Source organism: Vombatus ursinus, unplaced genomic scaffold, assembly GCF_900497805.2.
Source record: "Vombatus ursinus unplaced genomic scaffold, bare-nosed wombat genome assembly UNPS02014810.1, whole genome shotgun sequence".
Lineage (NCBI taxonomy): Eukaryota > Metazoa > Chordata > Mammalia > Diprotodontia > Vombatidae > Vombatus > Vombatus ursinus.
The window spans coordinates 14,835,588-14,851,050 of NW_020954588.1; the positions used below are offsets into that span (position 1 = coordinate 14,835,588).

Consider the following 15,463-nt stretch of genomic DNA (forward strand, 5'->3'; position numbering starts at 1 on the left):
TAATGATATTCATAGTCCTATCTTACATTCTCATTTACCTTCTCATGCGGAATTCATATCTCCCCAGCTAGATCATGAGCACTTTGTAGACAAGGACGATCAGTCCATCAATAAACGTTGTTAAGTGCCTACTGTGTGCCAGGTACTGTGCTAAGCCCTAGGGACAGAAAGAAGGGTGAAAGACCTGTCCCTGCTCTCAAGGAGGTCACAGTCCAATGGAGAAGACAACATGCAAATTTCTGTTGGGCCCCTCTCTTCACTCCCCTCCCCAAAAAGCCTGACAGAGTGTTAGCCACATAATGGACACTCATTAAATATTTGTTGAATACATGATTTCTCAAACCAACAAGCATTTAATAAGTGCCTACTGTTTGTACCCTACATGATAAGGAAGATAATAAATCAAAATAAGGCAGAATCCCTGTCCTCAATGCAATTTAAAATCTAGAGCAGAGCTAAGTCAGCAACACAGGTAACTATAATACAAAATATTATGTGAATACAATAAAGAGTTACAGAACAAAGTGCTATATGGGATGCGAGGGAGAAGTCCTCCAAGATGGGAAATAGGAGAAGCTGGGGAGGGAGGGCATGCCAGGTATCAAAAACAGCCTGAGCCAAAGCACAGAGGCAGAATAATATCATCAGAGAAGATAATAACATAAACCTGGGAAGATGGAGGGCCCCAAGTTGTGGAGGGACGTAAATGCCAAGCAAACAATAGGTAGGGATTTGCACCTGAGTCTTTCGGCTCCAAATCGACTTTCTTTCTATATTAACCCCATGCAGAAGCTACCACAGTGCCATACACTTTTTTTTTTTAACCAGACCTCTAATTTCACTGGGAAAGAAAATGCAGATCAGCTTCTACTCTACAACTTATAGATTGGCTGGAGGAAGGAGAAGCTGACTTGCCAGGGTCAGAATGCATCAGAAGCAGAATTAAAACCCTGGTCTTCCTGGCTTCTGCCATCTGTCCTATACGCCTTTAGCCATACACATCTGGGGTTCATCTCACGTAATTGGACCCATCCCCCTACTCAGCATTTTATCAACTGCTTCTGTTGAGAGGGGAGCTCATCACTATAAAGCTCTACCACTGTTTCCTTCAGTTGTTTCTTGGACCCCAGTTCTAAGTCCCTCAAAAGCAGGCACCTATTTTATAAACCATGTCTGGTATGGCAGTTGCGCTCACAGTGAATGTTAATTGTATTGTTGACTGACTTGACTGGCTGTCATCAGTCTTGTATTCCAGTTTTGCCTTAGGAGAGCCTGATTTTTCCCTCAGATTCGCTCAGCTATCACTCGAGGAAGCTGACTGGGTTCCAGGTGTGAGCTAAGAGGTGAGACTCTTGGCCGGGGCCATCGGAGTGAGCACAGCCTTCCTGTGCAGCAGCAGCCGTACCTGCCTAGACTTGCAGAACCAGCACAAGGAAGATTCCTTGAGATATGGTAATGATTAGCTCCTGAAAAGGAGCCCTAATAGACAGAGGACCTTGAAGACATGGGCTAGGACAGATAAAGCGTTCCATAAGTAATCAAGGGCCCCATAGTAACTTCATGTGATTGCCATCGTATTGCAGAATCTGGGAACCTTTGTTCTTTTGTCCTTCTTGCAAGAGACTGAGGATGGTGAGCCTGTCATTCTCATGACTCAGGTGTTATCTCTACTGTACAATTGGGCTGGGTAGGGTCAACTTATCAGATGTGTTCTATCTAGACCACATCCAGAGTATTGCCTTCTGTTCTAGGCACCTCATTTCAGAAAGAACATTGGCAAATGGTAAAGCATCCAGTATGCTTTTCATGGATTTAGGGTCAAAGGGCATGGGTTCAAATCTTAACACTACCTGGGTGGTCTTGGGAAAGTCACTGAACCTTCTGAAGATTCAGTTTCCCCATCTATAAAACAAGACGGCAGCACTAGACAGTCTGTAACATTCCTTCCAGCTCTAAATCATTGACCCTCTGCTCCTCTGACCACGATAATTTGAAGACCAATAGAAGGAACTGGGGATGTTGAGCCTGCAGAAGAAAAAACTTGGAGGGGGAAACCAAGTCACACTTTCCAAATATCTGAAGGGCTGTCTTGTTCTTCTTGAAGCCAGAGAAGAGGACAAGCAAGGGATAGAAACACAGAGCTGCAGATTCAGGCTCAATGTAGAAGAAAACTTCCCAGTCCTAGAGCTGTTTAAAAGTGGAAGGAACTGCCTTAGGGTGAGTCACCGGTCCAGGGAGGTCTTCAGGGAAAAGCTGGATGACCACTGCTGGAGACCTGGCTTTGATCAAGTTTTTGTTGGCCTCAATGGACTCTGACATCTCTTTCAACTTTGAGATTCTGGGATCCTATCTATGATTCCATCTCTGTACCATAGTATTTATATTTCTATAAAGTTCTTCATTATTGAAAATTATTTTATATTTTTTTCCTTTTTAAAAATTTTTTTTCAATTAAAAATCAACTTTCCCTCCTTGGCCCACTACTAAAAAAAGAAAAAAAGAAAACCTGTGTTACCTATACACGTAGTCAACAGCTTACAGGCTGTTTTAGCTCCGAAGCCCATTAGAGCTCAGGGAGGGCAGGGATCATGTCTATTTTATTTAGTGGATCAAGGGCTCACCAGGTTTAGGATTGGAAAGGCAGAAAGGAAACAAGCATTTACTTGGTGCTTATTGTGTGCCAGGTATATCCCTAAGTGCTTTAGAAAGATTATCTCATTTCATGCTCACAACAACCCTAAGAAATAGGTGCTATTATTATTATATTATATTATATTATATTACATATTATATGATTCTCACTTTCCAGTTGAGAAAACTGAAGCAGATAGAGGCTAAATGACTTGCCCAGGGTCACACAACTAGTAAGTGTCTGAGGTCAGATTTGAACTCAAGTCTTCCTGACTCCAGGCCTAATGCTCTATCCATTGAGGCACCTTGATGAGTATTAGAGATGGAACAGACCAGGGATCCCTGGGACCAAGAGACTGGAGCTGTGAGATTTGGTACTTAACTTATACAAGTCACTTAGCATTATGCTTTTTCAAATTGTAAAAAATAGTTCAAGGAACTTATTATCTTTAAAGATATTCAGAGGGAAAAAAACCCAGCCAGCATACTTGGCAGCCATAAAACCATGAGATCCTTTATATCCACCTCTCTGGCAAATAAAGAGCTCCAACCCCACAAAGCCTTCACCTACAGAGGCAGCACTCGGGAGCCAGCTTTGCTGGAAGTGACCTCCGGAGGCTTCATCCAGCTCTGAGATCTATGATTTTGTGATCGCCATCATTAAGCGATGGTCATCAATGATGTCTTCGGGATATGGTATCTCCCCAAGGAGAAGCCTTTGGCGCTCGGTGGAGTTTGGCTCCTGAGAGTACACAGATTGGTTAAAGACATCACCCTGTTCCCTCCTCCACCCAAAAGGCTCCTGGATCTGGTTACACCAGCTGTTCAAGCTAGTGATCTTTTCTCAGTCGTAGCTGTCACAATGACAGCAGACTGAGTGCCTCGAAACTCTGCTCAGATTTCTTCATCATACACTGTCCAGTCTCAGGTAAGGCCAGATTCACTGCCTAGTCGACAAATGACAGTCCATGGTGTGTGAGTCAAGGGGAATAGATGAGGAGTAGTAACCAAGACTGGATAGATATAGGAGAGAGGATTAGCATTCAGATCCTGTATCCCAAAGTCCGGTAGGGTAAATTCAAAATAATCTACATTTCAAGAGACCATTGGATAAGAGGGTGGATCCATGTTGGTCTAGTGACATAGACATGAAGGATAAATGGTCCTTGCTTAGTCACTACAGTTAGGTGTTTATAATAAAGGACCTATATTTACCTATCTGCCAGGCCATACTTAGACTTCAACAAGCTTTCTAATGCAGTCATCTCATCAACATGCAATATTGGTATACCTCCCTTTATATAACAGATGTGTTCCTGAAAAGTTGCATGTGACATCATATTTCTCCATTGATTTATATTATTAAATTTATTATTATTATTAAATTTAATTCAACATCATTTTCTCAAATCAACAAGCATTTATTAAGCACCTACTAAGTACTAGGCTAGTACAGGCACTAGGCTAAGTACTGAGGATACAAAGAAGAGGTGAAAAAACAGTCTTGCTCTCCCTGCTCTTGGAGAACTCACAGTCAAATGGGGGAGAGAACATACAAACAAATCTGTACAAACAAAATGTTGTTGTTGTTTAATCAATTAGTCGTGTCTGACTTTCCGTGACCACATTTGGGATTTTCTTGGCAAAGATACTGGAGCAGTTTGCCATTTCCTTCTCAGCTCATTTTTACAGATGTATATGGGATAAATTGAAGATAATCTCGGCAGGAAGGCACAAATCTCTTTTTTAATTAATTTACTTTGATTTATCAACAATCACTTCTATATGCTTTTGAGTTTAAAATTTTTCTCCCTCTTCCTCACCACCACCCTCCCCAAGACAGTGCACAATCTGATATAGGCGATACATATACATTCCTATTAAACATATTTTCACATTAGTGATGTTGTAAGTAAGAATTAGAACCAATAGGAGGAACTACCTGAAAGAGGAAACAAAACTCGACAGAAGAAAAAAAAATAGCAAATAGTATGCTTCGATCTGCATTCAAACTCCGTAGTTCTTTCCTTGGATGCGGATAGCATTTTCCATCACGAGGCCTTTGCAGATGTCTTAGATCTTTGTATTGCTGGAAAGGGTTAAGTTTATCAATATTAGTCATCACACAATGTGGCTGTTATTGTGTACAACGTTCTCTTGGTTCTTCTCATTTCACTTAGCATCAGACCATACAAGTCTTTCCAGGTTTTTCTGAAGTCAGCCTGTTCATCATTTCTTATAGCACAACAGTATTCCATTACATTCATATACCACAACTTGTTCAGTCATTCCCCAATTGATGGGCATGGGAAGGCACAGATCTTAACAGGAACCAGGGCTTCTTGTAGAATGTGGAAACGTAGCTGAGATTTGAAGGACGACAAAGTGGACATCTTGCATGCTAAGTGATAAGGATACAAAAATGTCAAAGCAAGAGTCATCTGGGACTGGCCTGAGCAATGGAAAACAGACCAACTGAAAACATCAGGCTCATGGTCAATAAAACCCTCCCAGAGACCAGTCCATACTTTGTTTCCTCCTTTCTTCCTTCTGCCCTCTCTTCTCTTACTTTTTCCCCACTTTGCTAAGTAATGACTCATAAAAAAACCACCTAGAAGAAAGTGTAGACATGGTAGGAAAGTCTCTGGATTTGGAATCAGAAGATGGGTTGAAGTCCTGACTCTGCCACTTGGGTGGCAGTCAGGCTTTCTGGTCTTCAGTTTCCTCATCCATAAAATTAAGAGGTTGGATTAAATGACATCTAAGATCCCTTCCAAATGCAATCTATGACCTTACCCTGTGGTTGGTAAATTCAGATAGCATATCTTATGCTTAAAAGGGGCCACCTCTGCAAATTCTCCCATGACTGGTATTAGTTACGTGTCAATCCTTCTGTATCCTTCAGTTTTTAAAAAGCCACCCCCCTTTTTAAAAATGTAATTGGTGTCTTGTTTCTTTTCTTTTCTTTTTTTACAGTATAGTACTTTCCTGATGTATCCCACCAATAGTACTCTTCCTTGTAACAAAGAAAAATTATTAAGTAAAATTGAGTGACATAGCAACCATGTCAGTCTTTCATTCCATGGCAAATGCAACTGTTTATCATCCATGTTCCTACATTTCTCTTTTGATAGGAAGCTATCATCTTTCATCATCTTTCCTCTGGAGCCAAGCATTTCATCAGAGTTCAGTGGTCTTTTGGCATTGTTTTATCCACATTATTATTAATATTGTATTTATTGATTTCGTATTTCTTCTCTCTATATCAGCAGATACTCATTTTCCCATATTTCTCTGAATCTCTCATGTTTATCACTTCTTACATTCATATGACACAATCTGGTCAGTCATTACCCAACTGATGAGAACTATGCCATATTTAAATATGTCATTGGAAAGAAACTTTGGGGCCAATGTTCTTGATCACAGAGTGATTTCAGCAGTGAATAGGGATTGATAAATGCTATCCAACTAAATTATCTTTGGTCTTTTCAGCAAAGATTTTGAGCAAGAGATACTGTACAGACTAATCTGCCTATTTTCTCCCTTTTATTACCATGTGTTATCTCACAATGGTATTCTGCCCCAAGGCACAACATGGGGGAAAAGATATTTCCCTGGAATAGCATACTGCTTCCTTTTGGTGATCCCATGCCTCCATTCAAGGTCTTCAGCCAACCCATGCAATAACATGGCAAAACTTCTTCCCTAGGGGTCCTAACACTGTGGTTCCACCTCCAGGGCCCACCTCTTCCCCTAGCCCTTATGGGGGTGAGGGTCAGACTACTCCCTTTCCTGGCATGACAACATTTCAGGTCCTTTACTCCTTTTGTGTTACCCTATCTCCCCCACCCAACTTAACTGCTTTTGCCCCAAGAGAAAAAATTTCTAATTCACTCCTTGGAAGATAAGTGGTTAAAAGATATAAATAGGTAGTTCTCAAAAGAAGAAATCCAGGTGACCAACTGCCATATAAAACAATATTCCAAATAGCTGATAATTAGAGAAATTAAAATTAAATCAGCTCTGAGATTCAATTTCATATCTATCAGATTTACAAAGATAACAAATGAAAAACAACAATTGTTTGGAGGGGCTATGGGGAAATGGGAATACTAACTATGGAAATGGGTCATTGAAGCATTTTCTAAAGAAATTCAAAAAGAAACAGATCCTAAGAGTAAACTTCCCCAGCTCAATAAACAGAAGCAAGCAGGGCACTTAGGGATTTCTTGTAGAAGGATATAACTAAGACAGTCAAGTGCATGCCTAATCAGACTAAGAGGCTAAACAGACAAGCAGGATAGTTTTGAAAATAATATGTTGTGCTAGCTTTGGCAGTACCTATTTTAAAATTAGAAAGTAACATGTTAAATTTATCATATTATTTACTCCCCCAAAAAGCCAAGGTATATGTAACAGAATTTTACATTTTCACACATAATCCTCTTTTTTATTCTACTTTGTATATGGAAATGTTCTTTTTGAGGTAACCATTAAATTCAGATTAAAAATAGGATTTAATTTTTAAAAAGAGGGAAAGAGGTATAGGAAGTGTGAACAAAATGTCCATGCCTTTGGACCCAGAGATACCTTCTTAGGGATATACCCAAAGGAGGCCAGAGACAGAAAGAAAAGTCCTATATATATCAAAATATCCATAGAAGCACTTTTTATACTGTCAAAGAACTGGAAACAAAGTGGATGCCCATTGGTTGAGAAGTAGATAAGCAAATCGTGGTAAATTCATGTAATGGAATATTCTTGCATCATAAAAATTAGAGAATATGAGAAATTAGGAGAAACATGGAAGACACTGATAAAGAATAGAGCAAGCAGAACCAGAAAACAATATACATATTGACTAGAACAATGCAGACAAATGGAACAATAAAATGAAACTAACTGGGTAAAACTACACTCACCAAGCTTCACCCTGGAAGGGAGACGAGAGAGTGAATTTTCCTCCTTTTTGTGGTAGAGTATGAGGGTGCAATATTGTATGTGCTCTAAGACAGTTGATATGTTGTTTGGTTTTGTGAATTTATTTTTTAATTTTGTTACAAGGGAAAACTCTCTGAATTGGGGATGGGAGTACATTTGGAAGTTAACATGGGAAATTAAATTAAATTAAAAAGAAATAAAATTAAAATTAGTGGAAATTAAATGAGAAAAATATTAACAACATTTTTACCACTAATCACTAAAAAATAAAATAAAATTCTAATTAAGAACTCTAAAAAAAAACCTGAAGACATTTTTCAAAGATACTTTGAAATCCTTGATAACACAGTGGATTTTTGACTGTAAAGATTTCATGGATTTCTGAGACTGAACTACAATCTTACACAAGCACCTCCTATTTTTAATAGTCAACAGTTATGACAAACATATGCCTTGGTGTTTCCTACAGGATAGTAAGTGTACATTGCGGAGTCTGTAAGTAATATTGACTGTGGTAATATTAACCCGCATTCTTAGCACTCTAAGGTCTACAAAGCATTTTGCATATGTTATCTCATTTTCAACAACTGTGAAGTCAGGTGGTATTCTTATCTTCCTTTTATAGATAAGGAAATTGAAGATTCTAGAAGTTAAATGACTTGTCTAAGGTCATACCACTAGTAAATATCTGAGCTGAGATTTGAACTCGTGTCTTCCTGACTGAAAATCCAACCCTCCATCTCCTGGGCCACTCAGCTGCCTAATAGGCATAAGGTGGGTGTTCGATCTGCAGAAGAAAAAGCTATTAGCTTAAGTGGTAAAGACAAGTTCTTCTTTTAAGTAATAATCATGACAGCCAACATTTATATAGTGCCTACTATGTACCTGGCACTGTGCTAAGCATTTTGCAAATATTATTTTATTTGATCCTCACAACAACTCTGAGAGGTAAATGCTATTATTATCTCTATTTTACAGATAGGGAAACTGAGACAAACAGAAATTAAGTGACTTGCTCAGAGTCATACAGTTAGTGAATGTCTGAAGCTGGATTTGAATTCACATCTTCCTGACTCCAGGCCTGGTGCTCTATCCACTTTGCCACTTGGCTGCCTCATATTAATCTGTGAAACTAAACATAATAGGAGACTGGCCAATAGAGTCCTTTGAATCTGTGTGATGTACTCTGCCTTGTGCCTGCCCCAAATGTCATGGTCCTCTTTGAAAACGGAGGACAAAACAACCCAAATGTTCGCTTGGAGAGCCTGCTTTCATAAGTATTCAATGATGCATAATGCAGAGTTTCTGCCTCCAGTTCAGAGCACGCCTAGTTATGCTGTGACTCCATCCTATCTGCTTTTTATGCTATGAGGAAAGCCTTTTAATTGTCTGCTGCACCAGAGCCAAGTGAGCTCACGAAAGGGTCAACTGTGGAACTACGCGCCCCCCCCCCCCCCCCCCGGCAGCTTTCATGTGACGAGGAAGAAGGAGGCTGTAAGCCTACAGGCTGGAGGAGAGGTTATCTCACCCCCCAGGACCATCAGATGGCCCAGGAATACAAGGCCCTGCTGTTTCTTCTCTCCCTATTTTACTTATCCTTCCTTGATCTATGCCCCTTTCAGAAGTAGGAGATAGGAAGAATGTTCATAGCAGCTGCTTTAAGTTTATACCTACTAGGGCAGCTGGGGCAGCTAGGTGGTACAGTGGATAGAGCACCGATCCTGGAGTCAGGAGGATCTGAGTTCAAATCCAGCTTCAGACACTTGACACTTAACTAGCTGTGTGACCCTGGGCAAGTCATTAACCCCATTGCCTCATTTAAATCCACTTTCCCCAGGGACCAAGATGGCAGACAGGTCTGCTTGGGCTGGAGTTCCTATTACTCAACTGACACCTTCACCCCACCCCCAAACATACATATCCAACCTCTCTCCCCCAATTCAGAGCCTTGTTCAAGGGGATGAGATAATTTTCCATTTTTGCCATACTTTCTCAATAAATATCCTTTTGTAAAATCTAATTATTGTTAACTATTTTCTAATGACTGATTCAACTAATTAAATAATACTGGAAAATACTAATTGCCACTGGCAAATTATATTGGGACAATAATCCCTGGCAATTAATATTGGGGAATACCACGGATGGGGGCTCAGAATAATAATATTAGAGAGAAATACTCTCCCAACCACTTAAGAGTTACCTCTAGAGGCCTGAAGGAAGATGTAACTTCACTCTATGTATCCAACCTGCCAGTATAAGTTGGGATAAGTACCCCCTACATAAAACAAACTTTCCAGTTTAAAATTGTAACTTGTACCTTTCAACTAGGACATTTAAATAAATTTCTAAGCCCTTCAGTGGACAGGCAATTATCTGTCCTGAGGAAGGCCCTAAAGATGAAGATACACCTAACCAATATGTTGTATACTTTTTTTTAAAAAGCAAGCTGTATGAAATAGAGAATTTTGGTTTCATATATAATCTTCTTTTTCTCTTCATCTTTGTAAATGGAAATGTTTGCATCAAGTTCAGAATAACAAAAAAAGAAAAAAAAAGAGTGTAAAAAAAAAAGGAAAAGGAGAAAAATTCTGTGCTTGGAATAACCCAAAGTCAGATAGGTAAGGACTTAACCAAGAAGTCCGAGCTTCTTAGTATAATTGCTACAAGATACACAAATCTACAAGGGATAAGGGTCCCTTTTGTCAGCCACCTTACAATGCGGGGTCTGCTTGGGCTAGAATCATAAGCATACCTATTACTCAACCACCATCACCCCCACTCTCCATCCACGTCCAATTCTCCCCACCCTCCCCACCCAACTCAGACTGGTCTCCAATTTTTCGTGTGGGATTATTTGAGCACATCTCCCAAACATTAACAAGAAACACCCTTTGGCAGCAGAGACAAAAATAATCTGGTGGTGAATTTCATATTTGTTAATGAATACTCTCTATTACCCTACAGGCAGCAGAACCAAACAAGTGACTTCAGAATGTCCCAAGAAGTAAGCTGTTGGCCCAGGATAGACCTGACTCAATTCATCTCCAATGACCAAGGGTCTTTGTGCAGAATGAAAGTTGTTTTCTTTCTTTTTTTTTTCCCCTTGACTTGTCTATTTCAGCATTGCTGTCTTTTTGAAGTAGCAGCCAAAATCATCCCACATATAGGTTGGTTTTTCCAGACTTATTTCCTCCCTTACAAGGGAAGCTTCTTTCCAGGACACACTGCCTCCTAGGTAGTCATAAAATCCCACCAGACAGACTGTATGTGACTCTGAGGCATCCAACCAAGAAGTCTATTCCTGCCCCAGCCCATTAATCCACACCCTGGAGCAGCGGTCTGTGACCTGTCTGGGAACAAGGACTGTCTTGCTCTCTGCTATCCTGCAGCTAGACACAGAAAGGCCTTATCTAAAGCATAACTTGCCATTCTTCCGGAAATGGAATTGTATTTGAACCTGAGCTTCTCTTGTTGAATGAAGATGACTCAAACAGTATCCCCCAACTATAAGCTGTAGTATCATAGATTTGGTGGAAGAAGGGACCTTTGAGGTCATTGATTCCAACCTCTTCATTTTACAGATGGGGAAACTGAGGCTGAAAGTTTAGTGACTTGTTTGAGGTCACACTTTGAGTAAGTGTCTGAGGCAGAATTTGAACTCCAGTGTTCCTAACTCCAAATCCAGTATTATCCATTGCACCACACTGCCCCTTTCTATAAGGAAAATGACAACCAGAGAGTAATCCAGGAAAACTTCAGAGGCAAACTCTCCCCTGCCACACACTTAAAATAGTAGATCTAGAAATGGAAAGGATTTCAGAGGTCATCCAGTTCAACCTTCTAGTTTTACAGATAAAGAAACTGAGGCCCAGAAGAGTGAAGGTGCTTGACCAAGGTCACACGACTCAAATTGCAGGATGCTTTCCACTGTCCCATCAGGAATCTCACAGTTGTAAGGGACTTTGGAACATAAATCCTCTCTCTCACGTTTTTAAAAAGGGGCCATCAAGTCTATGCTTGAAGATACCTGTAGGGGAGGAATCCACTTTGTCCAGAGATAGCCCATTCCACTTTTGGAAACTTCTACTTGTTAGGAAGTTGATTCTCTCATTGACTCACAGCATCTGAGAGCTGGAAGGGGACAGCTAGGTGGCATAGTAGACAGTGCTTGGGACCTCAGCATAGGAAGATCTGAGTTCAAATCCAATCTCAGATACTTCCTAGCAGTGTGACCCTGAGCATGTCACTTAACCTCTGTCTGCTTCAGTTTTCCCATCTGTAAAATGGAGACGATAATAACACCTAACTCCCAGGGTTATTGTGAGGATCAAATGAGATAACATTTGTAAAGCATTTGCCGTCTTTAAAGCTATTGTTATTATTAATCCAACCATACCTTACGACAACATACCTGATAAACTCCACCTGACTGTAATTAGTCTGCTGACTTGGGTTAAAAATCCCATCTCTGTCATTTTTGACCTTGGTGATTGGGGCCAGTTTCTTTGACTGCTCTGGGCTTCAGTTTCCTCATCTGTAAAAATTAGATAGTTAGGGGCAGTTAGATGGCACAGTGGATAGAGCACCAGCCCTGAAGTTAGGGGGACCGGAATTCACATCTGGACTCAAACACTTACTAGCTGTGTGACCGTAGGCAAGTCACTTAACCCCAATTGCATAAAATAAAATAAAAATGATGTTGTTAGACTAGATGAACTCCATAGTCCTTTCCAGTTCTAAATCTATAGTCTTATGAGCTTCTAACCCTTACCCCTGGTTCTGCCCTGTGAGACCAAGCTAACTTTTCTACCTGACCACCCTTCACATACTCAAAGACAGCTTCCTTATCCTCTCTCTCCGTGCTTTGCTTTTCCCCCAAGTCTTCTCTCCTCTAGGCTAAATATACCCCTTCAACTGATCCTATATGTTATGACCTCTGTCTCCCCCACTGTCCTGATCACCCTCCCCTCCTCTAGAATCACTCAATTCATCACTGACCTGCCTAAGATGAGTCACTCAGAAATACGGTAAGCAAAGAAGTTCTATGTTCCTTCTATGAAACTCTCATATAATAACCCTCATTTGTCTGGCCCAGACACTACTGATGGAGGTCTGTCATCTCCCAGAGCTCAAGTCAGTAAAGCTCAAGGATAAAACAATTTACAGAGAAGGAACCTCCAGCCCAAAGGGACATTGCCCAGAGTCACCCAGCTAGTGAGAAGCAAAGAGAAAGACTTGAAAAGAGGGCTCCTGAGCCTTTCCATTCAGACCCACAGGGCACAGACAGCTCTGTGCTAAGTAAAGCACTGGGGGAATTATGTTGTGGTTTCAAGGCTGATCCTCTCTATCCATTACATGAGGCTGCCTCAACCAAGAGGAATGCAAAATTTAAATAAGAGACTGGGTGCCCTGATGGAACTCACAAAATGGTAGGGGGGCTGGATATATGCAAAAAATAAGTATAAGACAGAAGTAAGCAAGATAAGTGGATAAAAGAGAAGAAAACCAATTGTTATCTGAATTCCCAGGGAAGAAGGATCATTACTGACTAAGGAAACTGGGAAAGCTCCATGCAGGTGATTGTATTTAGACTATATCTTAAAGAATGGTTAGATTTCAAAAGGAGAACATTGAAATGGGAAGGGGAAACTAGGTAACTTAGCAAAAATCAGAGGCAGAACATATGATGAACATGATACCATTTGCACACAGCGAGGGTTACACAGAGCTAATAATGAGATAAGGCTGGAAATATTTGGCTAGCTCAGATTAGAGAGGCTCTTGACTGTCAGACCAAGGAGTCATCACTTGACTCCATAGGCAATAGGAAGCCATTGAAGGGTCTTGAGAGAGAATGATGTTACTGGATGATGACATGAGTAGCTGGATGCATTAGAAAGATTATGTCACGATTGTATGCGTATAGCCTATATCAGATTGCCTGCCATCTTGGGGAGGGAAAATCAAAATCTTATAAAAGCGAATGCTGGAAACTAAAAAATAAATAATTAAAAAAAGAAAGATTATATGAAGGACATATTAGGGGAAAATAGAAGTGGAAAACAACTAGTTAGGAGTCCATTGGTAATGTAGGCTTGGCCTAGGATAGCAAATGTGAACAAAGAGACAGATTCAAGAGAAAAGGAAGTTGTAGAAACAACATGACCAATCCGATCCAATAGTTGATTGGATATTGGGAAGAGGAGGGTTATGGAGAGGGAAAAACCAAAGACAACACCAAGACTTCAAAGTGGAAATCTGAAAGGCATTGCCCTTGAAAGAGACAGAAAATAGAGAGCTTTTAGGGAGAAAGAGAAGTTTAGTTTTGAATAGGTTGAGTTTGAGGGGATTGTTCAATATCTAGATAACAATATCTTGGAGTCGTGAGAGAGTTCAGGAACAGAGATAAAAATCTGGGAGTCATCTTCATGGAGTTGTAGTTGAAGGCCATGGGAAGGAATGAAATTGCCAAGGGGGAGGGTGTACAATGACAAGATGAGAGTGTTGAGGATGGAACTTTGGGGGAAAAGAACTTTAGGGTTTAGCAAGAGAACTCAGCAAAGGAGTCAGAAATGTGATCAGAGGAATAGAAGGAAAACCAGTAGAGTATGGCGTCTCTGAAGCCAAGAGAAAAGAGTGTATTTCGAAAGAGGATCACTTCTGTCCTTGAATGGAACATGTCCTGTGGATAATGGGAGTTAGCAGTGATAACACTCCAGTCTCCTTTCTCCTCTCAGAGCAGCCCCAGACTAGAGGGTTGCATGCTAGCTTCTGAGGCAGATTTTCTCCTGCAGAAGCCTACTCCAGGTCAAATAATGATAAAGATCATTCCAAATTGGTCAGATTCTCATTTATTTAGATCTTCCATAAATCTCTGCAAACAATTTAAAAGCTTATTTATTTTAGATGCTAGCTCCTCAACTCCACTTTCAACTTCCCACCCCCATTCATCTTGCATGTTCCCATCAGATCAAGCTTACCACTTAACTCTCATGTAAAGATAACAGGTCATCTTGGGCAGTACTCATACTCCCATTTAACAAATGACAAAGCTGAAGTCCAGAGTTACTTGCGCAGTGTCACCCAGATCATAAACAGAAGAGGCAGTATTTGAAGTAGGTCCTCGGGCACCATAGCCAACACTTTCTCCGTGGTAAGATTGATTGTGTGTTTGCTGCAGTCAGATTCTATGATCTAGGTGGAATTCTACGACAGTGGAAAGAACACTGTGCACTTGGTGTCAGGAGATCTGGTCTGAAGGCTGGTTTAACAATTCACTTGCTGGGGGACATTGGATGAACTGCTTGCCTTCTTTGGGACTCAATTTCCTCAACTGTAAAATAAAGAAGCAGGACTAAATGATCTCTGTGATCCCTTTTAGATTTGATATTCTAGGAGTCTGGGAGTTATAGATTCTTGGAGCTGTAAGGGAATACAGAAGGGCCTTGGAGATCCAGAGCCAACTTCTGGAGTAATACTTTCAAGCTCTACAAGGGAAAAAAGAAAAAAAAATCAAAACTGTGGGCTTTCCCTGAAACTTTTTTTTTCACTTGACCAAAACCACATCCCTCAGAAAACTCCTGGAAACAACTCAAACCCAAACTGCTCTTGAAAGCAGCCATGATTTATGGGGCTAGAAAGGCGAGTAAGAGGCCATTGAGCCTGTTCCCTGGCTTTTGGGAGGGCCGTGTCCCAGAGAGTGTCCCAAAGAAAGAGCTGCTTTGGGCGTCAGGAGTCCTGCCAACTGTGTCACTCATTCAAGGTGTGGACTGACTCCCAGTGACCTTAGATTTCCCATCTGAATCATCAGGATAAAAGGGCTTTCTTCCTTCCTTTCCATGGGTGTTGTGAGGCTCGCCTGAGTTAAACATTTGTTAAGAACTTT

General features: G+C 40.7%; 1 long non-coding RNA gene across 1 annotated transcript; it reads right to left on the minus strand.

The window, feature by feature from the left end:
- Window positions 1–4,902: 4,902 nt before the first annotated feature.
- LOC114052934 lies at window positions 4,903–14,903 on the minus strand. The gene is made up of 3 exons (XR_003570327.1): window positions 14,559–14,903; window positions 11,990–12,112; window positions 4,903–5,032 (listed from the first exon to the last, which is right to left on the minus strand). It is a non-coding gene; the product is annotated as an uncharacterized LOC114052934 (long non-coding RNA).
- Between the last annotated feature and the right edge of the window lie 560 nt (window positions 14,904–15,463).